This window comes from Schistocerca piceifrons, chromosome 6 (genome assembly GCF_021461385.2).
Source record: "Schistocerca piceifrons isolate TAMUIC-IGC-003096 chromosome 6, iqSchPice1.1, whole genome shotgun sequence".
Classification (NCBI taxonomy): domain Eukaryota; kingdom Metazoa; phylum Arthropoda; class Insecta; order Orthoptera; family Acrididae; genus Schistocerca; species Schistocerca piceifrons.
Genome location: NC_060143.1, coordinates 123,882,791 through 123,900,864, shown reverse-complemented (window position 1 = coordinate 123,900,864; position 18,074 = coordinate 123,882,791). Strand labels below are relative to the sequence as shown.

Below are 18,074 nucleotides of genomic sequence, written 5' to 3'. Positions count from 1 at the left end.
GTTGCAGTTTCCTTGAAAAACAGTCCAACATGGACAACATAAAATTATGCTTTTGTTCACTACCAGATCTCCATAGAAATTCTGCATGCACCTATGAATATCTGAGATGCTCTGGTTTTTCACCAAAAGAAACTCAATGACACCTCTCTGCTTGAAACACACCTCCATTACAGATGCCATTTTTGAAGCTAAATATAGTAACCGCCACCTATCGGAACTTCATGAAACTATAGGCGCTAAAGTGGGAATATTCCATGACATCCCACAGAAAATTCCACATTTTTCCAACTGAAAGAAAAAAGAAAAATAAAAGTGTTGCATCTCTTAGTGAAAACCCCTTGTACAAAGGTAAAACAGTTCTCCTAGCACTTGAAAACTGTCCTCCTACCATTAGGCAAGTTAAACAGAGTCCAAAGAATGTGAAAATTCCAGGGTATGAGCCTAGGCAATGGATACTACTTAGCAATCCAGCTATAAAAATGGGAAAGACTAAAACGTTCACCTCTCTTTGGGAAGGCCTTTATAAAATATTACAGCTGATCTTGCCAGTCACTGCAGAATTAGAACTGCCAGAACGAGTACAGAGAGTGCAGGTGCACACTGACCTCTGGAACTTTACTGAAATGGCAGTGATAGGCATAAATCAGCTGATATAGCCCCCAAATCCTGTAAAAGCCAGCCACATGTCTCAAAGCCCCATTCTAATCGGCAGCCTGCCATTAAATGCCAGTATAATTTCCGATCAGCACCTCTGTATCAGCCTCGTCCCAAAGACTGAGCAGCTACCACATACAAGATGTTCTGGATTAAGACAGTTATTGCTAACTGCCAGAATTGCTACCATTTTAATGGTATTTGATTAATCATTAAAATGTACAAGGTTATATTTAAATTTTATTCACTTAGATCCTTATATGAAGTCAAGTATTTATAAGTATTGAATGAAAAGTTACAAATGTGTTGATTAGCTTTGCGCAATGACAAAATAAGTTAAGTACAGCAATGTGTTCGGACAGTTTACTTGTGCAAACAAAGAAAACAATCTCATTTGGATTACGATCTGTCAGCAGGTGTAGTCACTGTGAGGAAGCTAATGATACAGCTACTTTTAATACTCTATGATTTCTACATTCTTTCTAAGATGAAACCTTGTGTACTACAGCAGTTGTCAGTGCATTCACTGCTTTCCATTTCCTCTGAATTGTATACAGGTTTCCATGGGATTTCATGAATCAACCATTGTAGAGGTATAATACATGACCTACATTCGTGTGGGCCTTTGAGTCAAACCTGGGCTCATCATTATCCATTAAACCAGGTAATCTGCTTCCTCTGCAGCGTGATCTTGCGTTCATGATGAAGGAAAAATTGCCCAACTCACCAGTTCCAAATCTCAACACTATTTCTATTCTCTAGTACAGTGTGTCTATTCCCTAGCAAAATATCTATTACAAAACCAAACTCCATGGTTTCAATATTCTTACATTGTTGGGCACATCACATCTGTACATTAACATCAGACCTACAACTGGGCTAATGAAACCACTATTATCTATAACTTTCCACTCAGTGCAATAATACCACTAAGACTTACCTGCAATAATTAATATTTTTACTATAGTTTATTTCCTGGTTTCCCAATGAAGAGCACAAAACAGATGCATCATACAGCAAAAATTACTGATAAAATGCAGCAGCCGCTTCTCATTGGAATTTTCAACTTGGAATTCACTTGTTGTATGTAAAACTATCCTACAAATGAGCTTTCAGAAGCTGTAGACTTGGTGGTGCTGCGCAAATCATGTGATTGCCAGGATCCGCACTGATGTACGCAATGTTGTGTATTGCTGTCCCTCTGCTGCACCTCCTTGCACCTCGGCTCTTCTGCCGTTGTTACTCACTGTTGTGTTACCACTAGCAGCCACCAACTCTTAATTCACTTTTGCATGATTTCAATCTATCATTTTAACATTCTTGATGCATCCTAACAACATTATTATCAATGAGATTCTCTTCCTTAACATTCATATACTTTTGGCAGTGCAGGGAATTACCAGACTAAATCCAAAAGCCAAACCTTATGTACGAAGCTTTTGCAACCATACATTCTCATCACTACTTCTTATTTTGAGAGTTTTAATTTATAATCTTTGGCCATGAAAGCATACTGCTGCTGTCTCTCATGTTAGTATGCACTAATATGCTCTTTTGAGTTATTACTAACAATAAATAATTGCCGAGATAGAGTTCAGTAAATGAAGCAGACGAAAAAGGGTGCAAACTCTCAAAAATGAGATTGACAGGAAGTGCAAAATGGCTACACAGGAATGGCTAGGACAAATATAAGGATGTAGAAGCTTATATCATCAAGGGGAAGATAGTTACTGCCTACAGGAAAATTAAAGAGACCTTTGGAGAAAAGAGAACAATCTGTATGTACAGCAAGAGCTCAGATGGAAAACCAGTCCTAAGCAAAGGGAAAGTACAAAGGTGGAAGGAGTATATACAGGGTCTATATAAGGGTGATGTACTTGGGGGCAATATTATTGAAATGGAAGAGGATGTACACTGTGTGAAGAATAAGACAGAGCACTGAAAGACCAAAGTCGAACGAAGGCCCCAGGAGTAGACAACATTCCGTCAGAACTACTAACAGCCTTGGGAGAGCTGGCCATGACAAAACTCTACCATCTGGTGAGCAAGATGTATCAGACAGGTGAAATATCCTCAGACTATAGTAATTCCAATCACAAAGAAAGCAGGTGTTGACAGATGTGAAAATTACCGAACTACCAATTTAATACGTCACAGGTCCAAAATACTAATACGAATTCTTAACAGACGAATGGAAAAACTGGTAGAGGCTGACTTTGGTGAAGATCAGTTTGGACTCTGTAGAAATGTTGGAACACATAAGGAAAGGAAAACTTACGTTTCTAGCACTAATGAACTTAGACAAAGCTTTTGACAATGTTGACTGGAATACTCTCTTTCAAATCCTGAAGGTAGCAGGGGTAAAATACAGTGAGTGAAAGGTTATTTTCAATTTGTCCAGAAACCAGATGGCAGTTATAAGACCGAGGGGCATGACAGGGAAGCAGTGGTTGAGAAGGGAGTGAGACAGGTTTGTAGCCTATCCCCGATGTTATTTAATCTGTATATTGAGCAAGCAGTAAAGGAAACAAAACAAAAATTTGGAATAGGAATTAAAATCCATGTAGAAGAAATGAAAACTATGAGGTTTGCTGATGGTATTGTAATTCTGTCAGAGACAGTAAAAGACCTGGAAGAGCAGCTGAACGGATGGACAGCGTATTGAGAGGTGGATATAAGATGAACATAAGCAAAATGAGGATAATGGAATGCAGTTGAGTTAAGTCAGGTGATGTTGAGGGAATGAGATCAGGAAATGAAACACTTAAAGCAGTAAATTTTTTATTATTTGGGGAGCAAAATAACTGATGATGGTCGGAGTAGAGAGGATATAAAATGTGGACTGGCTATGGCAAGGAAAATATTTCTGACGAAGAGACATTTGCTAACGTTGAGTATAGATTTAAGTGTCAGGAAGTCTTTTCTGAAAGTATTTGTAAAGACTGTATCCATGTATGGAAGTGAAATATGGATGATAAATAGTTTAGACAAGAAGAGAACAGAAGCTTTCGAAATGTGGTGCTACAGAAGAATGATCAAGATTAGGTGGGTAGATCACGTAAGCAATGATGAGGTACTGAATAGAGCTGGGGAGAAGAGGAATTTGTGGCACAACTTGACAAGAAGAAGGGATCGATTGGTAGGACACATTCTGAGGCATCAAGGGATCACCAGCTTAGTACTGGAGGGGAGCATGGAGGGTAAAAATCGTAGATGGAGACCAAGAGATGAATACACTAAGCAGATTCAGAAGGATGTAAGTTGCAGTGGTTATTCGGAGATGAAGAGGCTTGCACAGGATAGAGTAGCACAGAGAGATGCATCAAACCAGTCTCTGGACTAGAGATCACGACAACAAAACAACAACTACAATATAATAGAGATAATAGTTTTTAACCTCCGGCGGAATTTAAAAATTGCTTTACACTTGAAATTGACTAACAAAACTACTTATGGTGATACCATACCTTCAAAGCTTCAAATACTCTGCTCAGTTAGGATACACTTTGAATATTACTTTGCAACCATTCTTGTCTTATCTCCCCACTTGCATGTTCATTTTGAACATCATTAGCTATATATGGAGATGGTATCTTTTCTTTCAGACATGTCCAAACAGATACCATTTCCATATATAGTTCAGGCTAACCAGCTGTGACCTCCTTCTTCTGTGCAGATACACACGCATTGCCCAAACTCTTAAAGGACTTGGTCAGATTGTCTGCCACGAGTAATGAGTGTAGTGGGCAGGGGCACTATGAATGTAGTGTGTGGACATTAAGTGGGGAATGTGGGTCTCACGGGGAGCGTGCAAGGGATAAATCCCTTCAGTCGCACTATCCTCTGTGCCCTCGGTGGCTCAGATGGATAGAGCGTCTGCCTTGTAGGCAGGAGATCCCGGGTTCGAATCCCGGTCAGGGCTCACATTCTCAACTGTCCCCGTTGATGTATATCAATGCCTGTCGACAATGTAGGGTCTTGATTTAATTATCATTTCTTTCTAGAGCGCGGCATGGTCACCAATGGCATCTATTCTTTCGGACATGTCCAAAAAAATAGATACCATCTCCATATATAGTTCACGCTAACTAGCCATGACCTTCTTCTTCTGTGCGGATGCACAAGCATTGCCCGAACTCTTACGGGACTTGGTCAGATTGTCTGCCACAAGTAATGAGTGTAGTGGCCAGGGGTACTACGAATGTAGTGTGTGGACATTAAGTTGGGAATGTGGGCATCACGGGGAGCGTGCAAGGGATAAACCCCTGCAGTCGCACTATCCTCTCTGCCCTCGGTGGCTCAAATAGACATCGCATCTGCCATGTAAGAAGGAAATCCCGGGTTCGAGTCCCGGTCACAGCATACATTTTCAACTGTCCCCATTGATGTATATCAATGCCTGTCAACAGCATAGGGTCTTGACTTAATTATCATCATTAGCTATTGTCAAAACTGCTTAATTCTACCAATGATGAATTACTTACTTCTTTGGAGCAGTTGTAATGCAAAGAGAAAGAGCAAATCTCATTGGAAAAGACCATATTGTGGATCTTTATCATCACAATAAAATACTCAATGCCAACATTATGCAGAAGCTCATTTGCAATTCTGATTTTATTACTCATAGGAATGGATATTTTTTGTATAGAAATGGAATGAAACATACCTCATCTCCTGATGATGCACTGCCCGATCCATATACTGAAGAAAGTTATACTCCCAAAGGATTAATATATAATGGTGTTTAAGTGTATATGACTAATGCAATATTGTTAATGCTCATTTATGTGCCAATTGATTATGAATGTTAAATAAGGAAAAGGCAATCACTCAGCCATAGCAGACTGACACGTCAAGCACAGTAACACACAAAACAGCATTCAAACTAGCTTTCAAGCACTAGGTCTTTTCCCAGCAAATTCACACACAGAACAACACACACACCCAAATGCGCACTCCTGTGTCCATGGCAAGACTCATATATTTTAAATATATGTTTCAAACAATAGAAACTCCAGGTAGGAATATCAACAATGTAGGAAAAGATCCATTGCTACTTACCGTTGACACGTCAAGTTGCAGACAGGCACAATTAAAAGACACTTACATAAAGCTTTCAGCCACATCCTTCATCAGTAAAAGAGAGAGAGACACCATTCATGCACACAAGCAATCACATCTCAAGCATACACAACCAGCAACTCCAGCATCTCTGGCACTGAGGCCCAAAATGCTGGCGTTGGCGGTCATGTGTGCATGAGGTGTGCTTGCCTGTGTGTGTGTGAATGGTGTGTGGCTCTCTTTTACTGATGAAGACTGTGGCCAAGAGCTTTATGTAAGTGGCTTTTAATTGTGCCTGATGCAACTTGATGTGTCTTCTTTACAGTAAGTAGCTATTTGTCTTTTTCTACATTGTTCTTAAAAATGTGTTTTATTAGAGTGCAACTAAGAGATTTGTTGAAATGTGGTGCCCCATTTCAATTTGTTCTATTTATGTTTATTGCCATACTTGAAAGCTACATGTTTCCTGAACATTTTACATCTTTATTCTCTAATGCACATTTTTCTCTTTAAGGAACAGTCTGTGCAGCACTACTTTCGATGCACCTTGCGCCACATTGCTGGCATAACTACTTGGGAGATGGCTATCCTTAAAACTGCACACACAGTACACGAAAAAGTCTATGCTAGCATTATCTTATCCGCTTCCTCTTATTTTCTCTTTTTATCAGTTAAGTCATAAACAAAAAATTGATAATTCTGTTATACTTGATCAATCTAGTTCCTACTTACTTTTCTAGCCTAATTTGCAGTAATTCATTGAGAAACTAATAGGACAATGGAAATATGTAGCTAGTTAGGTGGTCTGGTATGGCACATTATGATGGATTAAGTAGATTTAGTTGATGTCATTTTTTCACAATTCCAAGAAAATTCTTTTTTAATTTCATTTAGATTTTTCCATTGCTATTCTTAACGTGTCAAAGTGTTCAAAGCAATAAACAAGGAGAAATTGGTGTTATTACTACAAACTTACAAATTGTCTGTTACAACTAATCAGCTAAAAGCTCACACAAGTTGATTTGCTGCAACTTTTACCAAGATGTTCTAGAACCCTCTCTGTGTGATGATAATGAAGTAATTCTTCAGTTTCTACGCTCACACAAATCATATGAGTTTCAGCTCATCTTCACTTATACACCAGCACCATCCTGGCAGCTATTCTGTCCAGCCTACTGCCTCCATCATGTAGCAAAGGCACAGCTTATCATAAATCCAGCTACATAAACACTACAGCTGTTGTTGTTTTTAATGGCCTTCACAATTCCCACATTGTACTCCAATTGAACACTGGATGTCATGTCAGTGCCAAGTACAGAAAGGAAAGTTTAAAGGTAGAAGGAATATACAGAAGAGCTATACCAGGGATATCAACATGAAAATTATATTATGGAAAGGGAAGAGGGAGTAACCGAAGATTAGGTAGGAGAACTGACAAAACACTGAAAGAAATAAGTCAAAAAAAGGTTCCAGGAACAGACAACATACACTCAGAATTATCGGGATCTTTTTATCCCTTGCCAGGGATATGGTGAAGTCCTTAACGGCAGCTACGGCGGAGAAGAACATCTTTGGTATGGCGCAGCTGGCTGAGGAGGCACCCTATCCCTTCCAAGGGAAAAGGGGGAATGGAACCACTGCCTTGTGGTGAAGAGGGATCTTCGAAGGCTGAGGGAGTAAACCCTGAAAGAAAATCCTCGGATGCGTTAGGCTTAGCAGGCCAGCAGATGAGAAAAAGTTGTCACTGCTTTCAATCAAAGAATGAGCATCAGATTAAAAATACCTAATGTAGACAGTACTTCTTGTTCCTCTGGAACGAATGACAGCTCTTCACAGCCTGAAGAAAAACCAAGGAACGCAAGAAGATAGACTAAACAAGAACAGAAAACTAGAACCCAACAAAAAGATAAAAACAAGTTGAGAGTGGGGACATTAAATGCAATAACCTTGACAGGAAAAATTGAAGATATTGTAGACATGATGGTGAGGAGAAAGATTCATATCCTTGGATTGAGTGAGACCAAGTGGAAGGGAAAAAAACTCTAAATTGCTATGAGGTGGGTACAAATTATACTGGCAGGGTCACAATAAAGAGGCAAAAAATGGAGTGGGGTTTGTGTTTCACAAAGACATTGACCCAGTTACAGATGTGAGCTTTGTAAGTGAAAGGATAATTAGAGCAAGAGTGAACTTGTGAAAGAATAATTTTACTATAAACCAAGTGTATGCACCTCAGCAAGGGTGCAATAAGGAAGAAAAGATAAAATTCCTTGAAGAACTGGAAGACCAAGTAAGGGAAGATAACATTATGATAATTGGGGATCTGAATGCTCAGATCGGCATAGTTAGAAATGGATATGAGGAGGTGATGGGCCCTTCTGGATATGGAAGACTAAATGATGCGGGTGAAGAAATTCTAAATCTGTGCATAAGGAATCATCTTTTAGTGAAGACTACATTCTTCAAGAAACAAGTTAGCCATAAGATTACTAGATATGGCTGATGTGGCAAATCTAAGGCAGTTATAGACTATATATTAACGGACAAATTAATTGGAGGAAAAGTAAGGGACACTAAGTCATACCAAGTGAGCACTTGGATAGTGGCCACAGGTTACTGGTAGCTGATCTAAATTATAAGATGAAAAGTTTGAATGCTGCATGAAGAATGCCAAAAATTGAGGAGTGGAAGTTGAAAGAAGAAGAAAATAAGAAAAGTTTTTAAAATCTAGTAGCACAAAATTGTCAAAAACTAAAAGGGGTAGTGTCGAGGAAGAGGGGAACCTATTTAAAATATCAGTAGTTAACAGTGCTGTGCAGATATGCGGCAAAACAAAGGGTAAAGTGAAAGACAAAGAAACCAGTTGGTGGAATGATAGAGTAAAAGGTGCAATTAAAAAAACATAATATGGCAAAGCAAAACACGGCATCTGAAAAAAGAAATCAGAACCTGGGTTTGGTACCAAAAGACGAACACAAGGTGACAACACTGGAGAAGGAATACCAACAAAAATTCCAAGCAAAGAGAATTGTGAAAGAAGAAAAGGAGAAGAGTTGGGAAATATTCACCCAGAAAATAGAGCAGGATAGCAAAGAGAACCAAAAACTGCTATATGGCTTATTGAAAAGTAAATGATCTGACAGAGAAGACATAAAAGCGATTGAAATAGAGGATAAGGATATTATCAGCGACATGGAAGGTATCAGAGAAGAGATGAAGAATTATTTTGAAATCTTACTGAATGAGGAAGATGCACAAGAAAGTGATACCGAAATCATTGAATTGGAGGAAGAGCAGGATACAATCTCTTGGTTAGAAACTGAGAATTCCCTGAAACAGATGAAAAGTGAGAAGGCAGCTGGAGTAGATGAGCTGACAGTGGATATGATTAAAGCTGCAGTAATCCGTGGAATACAATGGTTACACAGGGTGCTGGGGGTGATATGGAAAGAAAACAAACTGCCGGGTGAATGGAAAAAAAGGAATTATAATACCATTGTTCGAGAAAGGTAGTAGAAAGAAATCCACCAACTACCGAAGAATCACACTGTTATCATACTGTCTCAAGATAATGGGAAACGTCATAGAAAAGAGATTGCGGAAAATTCTAGAACACCAATTAGAGGAACAACAGCATGGGTTCAGAAGTAGGGGAACGATAGATCTCAGTTTCTCCCTCTGTCAGTTAATGGAGAAATATTGGGAAAAAGGAAAGGACTTGATAGTAGTATTTGTGGATTTGGAAAAAGCATATGACAGTGTACCAAGGGATAAAATATGGGAATCCTTGAGAAAACATAATGTTCCTGATTCATTAATTAAAAAAGTCCAGATGCTGTACGATGGTTGTGAGAGCAGTGTACAAGTAGGAGGTGGAAGATCAAAATGGTTTAAGACAAAGAGAGGTGTTCAGCAAGGCAGTTCGCTCTCCCCTTTACTCTTCATTACACTTATGGACACAATCATGAAAGAAATCAAGGAAGAAGAAAATGAAGATCTCAATGCTTTTGTTTTTGCTGATGACATCGCCATTTGGGGAGAGATGGAAATGGAGGTTCAGAGGAGACTAGATTACTGGAACACAAAACTTAAAAAATTCAAGTAAACTGTGAGTAGGAACAAGACAGTGGCAATGAAGATGAGCAGGACACTCACACCTTGCCACATCATCCTGGAGGGGGAGAAGGTCGAATGTGTGAAAAGCTTCCGTTATCTGGGTAGCATCATATCATGCAATGGAAGTTCCAAACTAAAAGTCTTAAACAGAATAACAAAAGGATCTAGCTTCTTCCACCAAGTATGAAATCTAATCTGGGACAACGAAGTCCCTCAAAGAGCCAAATGGACCATATATAAAACTTACCTCCTGGCAATCATTATGTATAGTCTAGAGGCCTGTGTCATAAATAAGAGAGAAGAGAGTCAAATACAAGCATGTGAAATGAAGTTCCTTAGGTCAGCTCTACAAAAAACTAGGAGAGACAGAGTCAGGAATGATTATGTAATGAGAGACCTGCAGGTGACATTGACTACAGAGGAGAGAATGATTGCTTTGAGATTGAAGTGGTTCGATCATGTGAAGCGAATGCACCCGACTTGAACACCACGTCGGTATTTGGAGATGGAGGTATCAGGAAGAAGACCAATTGGTCGGCCTAGAAAGAGATGGGCAGACCAGGTTAAGGAAGCTCTAAAGATGAGAGGAGTAACGTGGGATGTCGTGGAGAGGGAAAAGCTATACCAGGACAGAAACCAATGGAGGCATATTGTTCACAAAGTTCCTACCCGGCTTGCTGGAAGGCAATCCTGATGATGATGATGATGATGATGATGATGATGGAAGCCAACCATGACAAAATGATCCTACCTGGTGCACAAGATACACAGAGGATTCAAAGTTAAATGAACCAAGTCCATTTTGCACTATTTTTTAACAGAGCCCACCAGTGTGTAGTAAAAAAAATGTTTCTTTTCAGTGCAGTATTGAACCAAGTCCACAGTCAAATAGTCATTCACCTGATTTCAATGTAATAACATGTAACAATAAAGTTTCTAGAACTTGCTATTATATTGTTAATGGTATGCCTTAACTCACCCCACATCTCTATAGGTTCCCCTGTTTGATGGGATTTACAAAACAAAATGAATAAATGAATAGAGTTTTAATTTATCAGATGGCTCAACATACTGGCAATGACCATGGTGGGACCCACACTGGGAGTTGCAAATGCCGCCACTATGGGCACTTCAAATAAAACATGTTGGAAGAGCATCAACAAAGGACAAAAAAGAATAAAGTAGCAGACAGTTTCACAGGATATAGTGTTTTCTTTTAATATAAACAACTGGAGTGTTGCTGTAATTAACTGCTGTCTCACAGTGATCATAAAACATCGTCAAAACTATCAAAGAATCCTGTTACTCTTTATTTTGTACATCAGTGTCTTCCCAAATTACATACAGTGTGACAATGCACTGTATTCTGATGACATGACACTAATTACAATTGAAGAAACTATACAAGAAGTCTTCGAATGGAACAAAGCAGTAACTGAAATGAGTAGTGACTGGTGCAGGGTTAATTTTTTTATCTATAAATAAAATAACAATAGGAGAAATTAATGTCACCCTGAAGACATTTAAACACCATAGGAAAAAATTCAAATTACTGGAATTACATGTAGATCAAAAACTCAGTCGGGATGCACAAACAAACTACTTACGTGGCAAACTTGCTTGAAATGAGTCACATTATTAGTAAAAACTTATTCACTTCCACCACCCTGGACTGGAACAACAGAACCACATCGTTCACCACAACTTTGATTACCTATCATCATGCACTGAAATGAGGGGCATCCTACCTAAGACCCTTTCCACCCTTCCTAAAGTGTTGTTCTGTCACCCACCCAACCTACGTAACAACCTAGTCCATCCCTATGCCACTACCAATCCCAACCCCTTGCAACAAGTATCATATCCCCATAAAAGATCCAGGTGCAAGATCTGCCTAATCCACCCACCAAGGTTTTTCTATTCCAGTCCTGTCAAAGGTTTATCCTACCCTACTAGGGGCTGGGCCACCTGGAAAGCAGCCATGCCCTTTACCAGCTGCAATTATTGCATAGCTTTTTATATTGGTATGACTAAAAACCAGCTGACCGCCATGATGAATGGATACTGCCAAACTGTCGCCAGCACAACATAACATGTTTGATTTTAGTAACTGCTTCACTACACAAGTGTAGCGGCAGCCGCCGAGCCGAGAGGATGTGCAGCAGCAGCAGCACTTGTCTGATAAACTGTAAATTAATTTAGTCTTTGTTTCTTGTTCACGTGCTTCTACAAAGAAGTGAACTGTACATGTGTATTTTACTGTGTAGACTAGTGGTTGGAAAATTAATCATAGTTTTTGTTGTTGCATGAGTCTTGTGAATATCCTTGTGTAGGGCGGTTTCCTAGAATAAATTTTACCATTGCCAGAAACTCCATCATGCCACTAAGTTTTAATTTTGTGCTGGTACACAGCACACAGTTTAGATCAGTGCATTCTAGTTTGAATATTTATCTTGTGCAGTAATTTTCTGGCAAACAGGATTTCTAATAACAGGGATCTGTAAATACATCAACTTCAGTAGAGAAACTTATTTCTGTTTAATAGCTTGCGGTCTCAGAGTACAGTGAGAAATCTGCACAGCAACTTTTATTCTCCTTTGGTATATTTTCAAACTCAGTAGTGCAATTTGATGTTTTATATCTATTTTATACACAGTACGATATGGCTAGGGACTGTGCTTGCGGTGAGCAGACACAAGGAGAGTTGGCTGCTCTCCGTAAACAGAAACAGCTGGACGCTGTGTTGGTTACTGTCGACAAGCTTCCAGCTAATGCTCAAAGTTGCGGTGATGTTGGGGCGCCAATGACAAGACCCGCGACACCTTTGGTGCCGTTGGAGTCCCCTGGTGACCCGGAAGGCACTGCAGCTTCTGATAGGCAACATCTGACCGGTCCATCCTCACTCCAGAGTGGGTGGCAGGAATTGATGGGTTCATGTGTCACTAGGCAGAAGGTGAAAGAGGGAGCAGGCCATGCGGCTGGCTCCCTACTTCTTAGCAACAGGTACGAGGTGCTACCCAGTGTTGATGATAACTCTGAGCCAGCACGGGATGACTCTCCTGTTGGGCCAGCAATCGGTTTTCCTGCCCAGTCCGGACAAACGCAACATCTGACCGGTCCATCCTCACTCCAGCGTGGGTGGCAGGCATTGGTGGGTTTGTGTGTCACTAGGCGGAAGGTGAAAGAGGGAGCAGGCCATGCAGCTGGCTCCCTACTTCTTAGCAACAGGTACGAGGTGCTACCCAGTGTTGAGGATAACTCTCAGCCAGCATGGGATGCCACTCCTGTTAGGCCAGCAATCGATTTTCCTGCCCAGTACAGACAAATACAGAGGGTGGGCATGCTAGTCATTGGAAGCTCCAATGTTAGGCGGGTGATGGAGCCCCTCAGGGAGATAGCAGGCAAGGCAGGAAAGAATTCCAATGTGCATTCGGTATGTTTGCTGGGAGGTCTTATCCGTGATGCGGAGGAGGCCCTGTCGGCCACTATCGAGCGCACTGGGTGCAACCGGCTGCATGTAGTGGCACATGTCGGCACGAATGATGCCTACTGCTCCGATTCTGAGGCCATCCTCTGCTTCTTTTGGTGGCTGGCTGATTTGGTGAAGGCAAATAGTAGCACACGCGGAGTGCAGGCCAAGCTGTCTATTTGTAGCATCATACCCAGGGTTGATCGCGGTCCTCTTGTTTGGGGCAGAGTGGAAGGTCTCAGACAACTCTGCGATGGTTTTTCTTTCTTGTTTTCCTTGGGCTTTGTCCCGCATCATGCGGGGTCGTCCTTTTTATTACAGTTTTTGGCAGCGTTAGTTGCAGAGGGTGGCCGGATGACCTTCCTGCTGCCACCCTGAACCCCCCGGGATGTTAGTAGTGTACCCCAGGTGTTTGCATTTAGTGTAAGCCATGAAATAGTGCGAACATCTGCAAATGTCTGTGAGTCGTATAACTGAGACGGAATGTGGGGACCAGCCTGGTATTCACCTACCAGGATATGGAAAACTGCCGAAAAACCACATGCAGGCTGGCCAGCATACCGGCCCTCGTCGTTAATCCACCGGACGGATTCGATCCAGGTCCGACACGCCTACCCGAGTCAGGAAGAAGCACATTAGCTCTCTTGGCTGCCCAGAAGGTAGCGACTCTGCGACGGTATCTGATGCAAATTTCTCAACCTCTGCTATCGGGTGCAGAATTGTAAGGTTCCCCTTAACAGGTCAGGTGCGCATTACATGCAGGAAGTGGCTACTAGGGTAGTGGAGTACATGTGGCATGCACATGGCACTTTTTTTTAGGTCAGAGAAACCCTCCCTTGGGATCAAAGACAATTTGCCTGTTAAATCAGCCACAGAAACTTCAGAGAATCTTGGTCCTCGCAGATCAAAGATAGAAAAGATTAATATGATTTTAGTAAACTGCAGAGGTATCCAAGGAAAGGTCTCAGAATTAGTATCACTTACTAAAGGTGATAACACACAGATAGTATTGGAAGCAGAAAGCTGGTTGAAACCAGACATCAATGACAACGAAATCCAAGTTCAGACTGGAACGTTTATTGTAAGGATAGGTTAGTCGCCAATGGTGGCAGTGTGTTTATTGCAGCAAAAAATTCAATAAAATCTAGCGAGGTGATCACAGATTCCGAAGGAGAATTAATCTGGGGAAAATAGAGTATCAAAGAACTGTCAAAAATGGTGATCGGATGCTTTAATAGACCACCTGAGTCAGGATCTGTAGTTTCAGAGCGCTTCAGACAGAACTTGCAGAATATCATTAGTAATTTTCCTGATCATGCCGTTGTAAGAGGGAATGACTTCAACTTTCCAGGTATAGATTGGGAGTCTTATGCCATCAAAACTGGTACCAGAGACAGGGATTCGTGTAGTATTGTTCTGGATGTCTTACCTCCAGCAGATAGTTAGAGAACCAACTCGTGAGTGTAATGTCTTTGACCTCCTGGCAACAAACAGACCTGGACTTATCGGATCAGTTAACGTAGAGGAAGGTACCAGTGATCATAAGGCTGTGACAGCATCTATGATGTTGGGTCCTACAAAGATTGTTAAGAAAGGAAGGAAAATATATTTGCTCAGCAAGGATGACGGGATGCAAATTTCAGAATATCTCAGCAGGCAGCATCAAATATTCGGTAATGAGGACGAAGATGTGGAGAACAAATGGAAAAAAAATCAAAGGTATCGTTCAGTATGCCCTAGACAAATATGTTCCAGTAAGGTTTTAAGGGATGGAAAAGATCTACCATGGTTTAATAGCCGTGTTAGAAAAGTGCTAGGTAAACAAAGAGCACTTCTTCTCAGATTCAAAAGAAGTAAAAACCTAGCTGATAAATAAAAGCTGAACGAAGCAAAAATGAGTGTAAGGAGAGCAATGAGAGAAGCGTTCCATGATTTTGAAAGTAAGACATTGTCAACCGTAAAAACCCTAAGAGATTTTGGTCGTATGTAAAATCAGTAAGTGGATCAAAATCATCTATTCATTTTCTCAGTAACCACAGCGGGACATAAACGAAAGATAACACAGAGAAGGCTGAAATATTGAATTTGGTCTTCCAAAGTTGTTTCATTGTGGAAGATCGTAACACTGTCCCTCTTTCCGATAGTCGTATGAACGTCGAAATGGCAGATACCGAGACAGTTGATCGCAGAATTGAAAAGCAGCTACAATCTCTTAGTAGTGGAAAGGCGTCGGGACCAGATGAGATACCTATAAAATTCTATGGCTAAAGATTATGCGAAAGAACTTGCTCCCCTTCTAGCAGGAATTTATCGCAGATCATTTGAGCAACAAAAGGTACCTAACAACTGGAAAAAAACGTAGGTCATTCCCTTTTTAAGAAAGCCCTTAAGACAGATCAACACAATTATAGACCTATATCGTTACATCAATCTGTTGTAGAATTATGGAACATGTTTTATGCTCAATAATCATGACTTTTTCGAAAATGAACATCTCCTCTATAAAAATCAACATGGATTCCAGAAATAGAGATCCTGTGAAACTCAGCTCCGTGATATCCACAGCGCAGTGGACAACAGCGTTCAGGTTGATGCCGTGTACCTTGACTGGTTGATGCCATGTACCTTGACTTCAGTAAGGCATTTGACACCATCCCGCATTGCTGTTTAATGAAAGAAATACGAGTTTACAGAGAAGCAGAGCAGACCTGCGATTGGGTTCAAGACTTCCTTGCAATAGAACTCAACAAGTTGCTCTTAACTGAACTAAATCGACAGATGTAAAGTTTGTGAGTTAACGGGCGAGTTGTAATGCCCTAAATATATTCTAAGTTCGGAGTTAGCGTGGCCACACAGGGGCCTCTCGGCAGGCTGCGGCTCGTTGGCGGCTGCGTGGTGCCGAATGTTAGCCGATGCAAGGGGGGTAGCCCCGGCACATAGTCCAGGCCAACCGCGTGGCTGGGAATTCCATGTTGATGCTGTGACGAGGACTGTGCTTTGTGTCAATGAAGGAGACTTGTATGCTGGGAGTGCCAACGATGGCGGACCTTGTGAAACCATAATACAAACATTCCACAGCTCACGTCGAAATTAATATAGCCAGAGGAATCAAGATAACTTTAAAAGAAACATGTACATTACCATTATCTGAATGACAATTCTGAAGTTGTAATGAGATTTTCAATATCTTTATTAGTTTAAAGTTTAGTATCTGACTGTAAATTATACAAGTAACACCCAGCAATGGATTTTCAAAATCTGAACAGTTCATCCGATTTTCTTGATCGACATGTCTTTAGAAAGCTATTAGTGTAAACCTAAATTGGTATGAATTACAGGCATGTAACTTGAATACTACATGAGTTACAGGAGGTCACAGTGGCCGATTACTATTAATAGCATCAGGCCATAAGTACTCCCCAGTTACACGAAAAAATGGTAGCAGCATGCTTATAAATATATTTATTCTTTGTTTATATCCGATATATACTATTCATGAAGAAATTGGTTAAATATTTACTGTGTTTTAGAAAGCACGGAGACATTAGGCTACTGGCCTTCCTTTTGTTCCTATTCCTTTGATATATGTTTATTTGATTTGTTTATGTACTTAATAATGTGTGTTAGAGCGTGTTTATGGTCCAGCCATAGGAATATTTATTTAATTTCAAGTTATTTAAATGTAAATCCAGTATTTTGTATGTGTTTCAATATCTTTGAGAGTGTGCGTTGGATTGAAGGCACGGCGGGAGCGCTCTAGCCAATCACAGCGCTCGTTAATGGGGAGACTGGATGGAAATGCTGGACAGGGGACTGCTGGACGAGGAGGTGCGCAACAGGCGGTCGCGGGAACTACATGGAGAGTGGAGCAGTTTGTGCATGGTCGCGGGAGATAGAAATATTTCGTAGTGCCAATTTGTGCATTTCTGAGATTTCCGTGGCTTCTGCATTTAGAAGTTAATATCTTGCAAGCTATGTTGCTGTTCATAACTAATTACGAAGTAGGAATCTATTGTTTACCTGTTATTCAACTTATATTTTGTTTAATTGCTGGACCATTGACACCAATAAGTGTTTAAAGTAATAAATGGCGTTCTTAAAGATACTTCTACTATCGTACTCATCATTTAAAGCCATTAAAAAATAGTACCTGCAGATTTTATTTAATTGCAATCTTCCATTTATAAATGTCTATGTCACATTCAAAATTTGCAATTGCTGAGTGATAGGAACCTTCGACTATTCGATTCATGTGTATATTCATATTGTATACTGTAGACTCAGCAGTATTTGGCTTGTAATGCAGCAACTACATATTCCAGCCACTAGACAACTAAACCAGCGAAAACTTTTAATCTTTCGACTCATAACATTTTCTATTTGAAAGCCCGCAAGGTAACATCTGGAGTACTACAGGGAAGTGTGATAGGACCATTCCTGTTTACAATTTATATAAATGATCTAGTAGAAAGTGTCAGATGCTCTTTAAGGCTATTCGCAGATGACGCAGTTATCTATACCAATGTAGCAACACCAGAAGACAGTAAGAATTTGCAGAACGACCTGCAGAGAATTGATGAATGGTGCAGGCTCTGGCAGTTGACCCTCAATGTAAATAAATGTAACATATTGTGCATACATAGGGAAAGAAATCCACTACTGTGCAGCTAAACTATTGATGACAAATAGCTGGAGACAGCATCTGCCATAAAATATCTAGGCATAACTACCCAGAGCAACTTTAAGTGGAATGACCATATAAAAGAGATAGTGG

The 18,074-nt window shown here is 40.4% G+C and overlaps 1 protein-coding gene and 1 non-coding gene across 2 annotated transcripts in view; one reads left to right on the top strand and one right to left on the bottom strand.

The window, feature by feature from the left end:
* The window catches only part of LOC124802640 (RNA-binding protein 42-like), a 342,201-nt gene that overhangs the window by 269,193 nt on the left and 54,934 nt on the right, over positions 1-18,074 (bottom strand). The window lies entirely within an intron of this gene.
* Positions 4,502-4,576, top strand: Trnat-ugu. Its single transcript has one exon. It is a non-coding gene; the product is annotated as a tRNA-Thr (tRNA).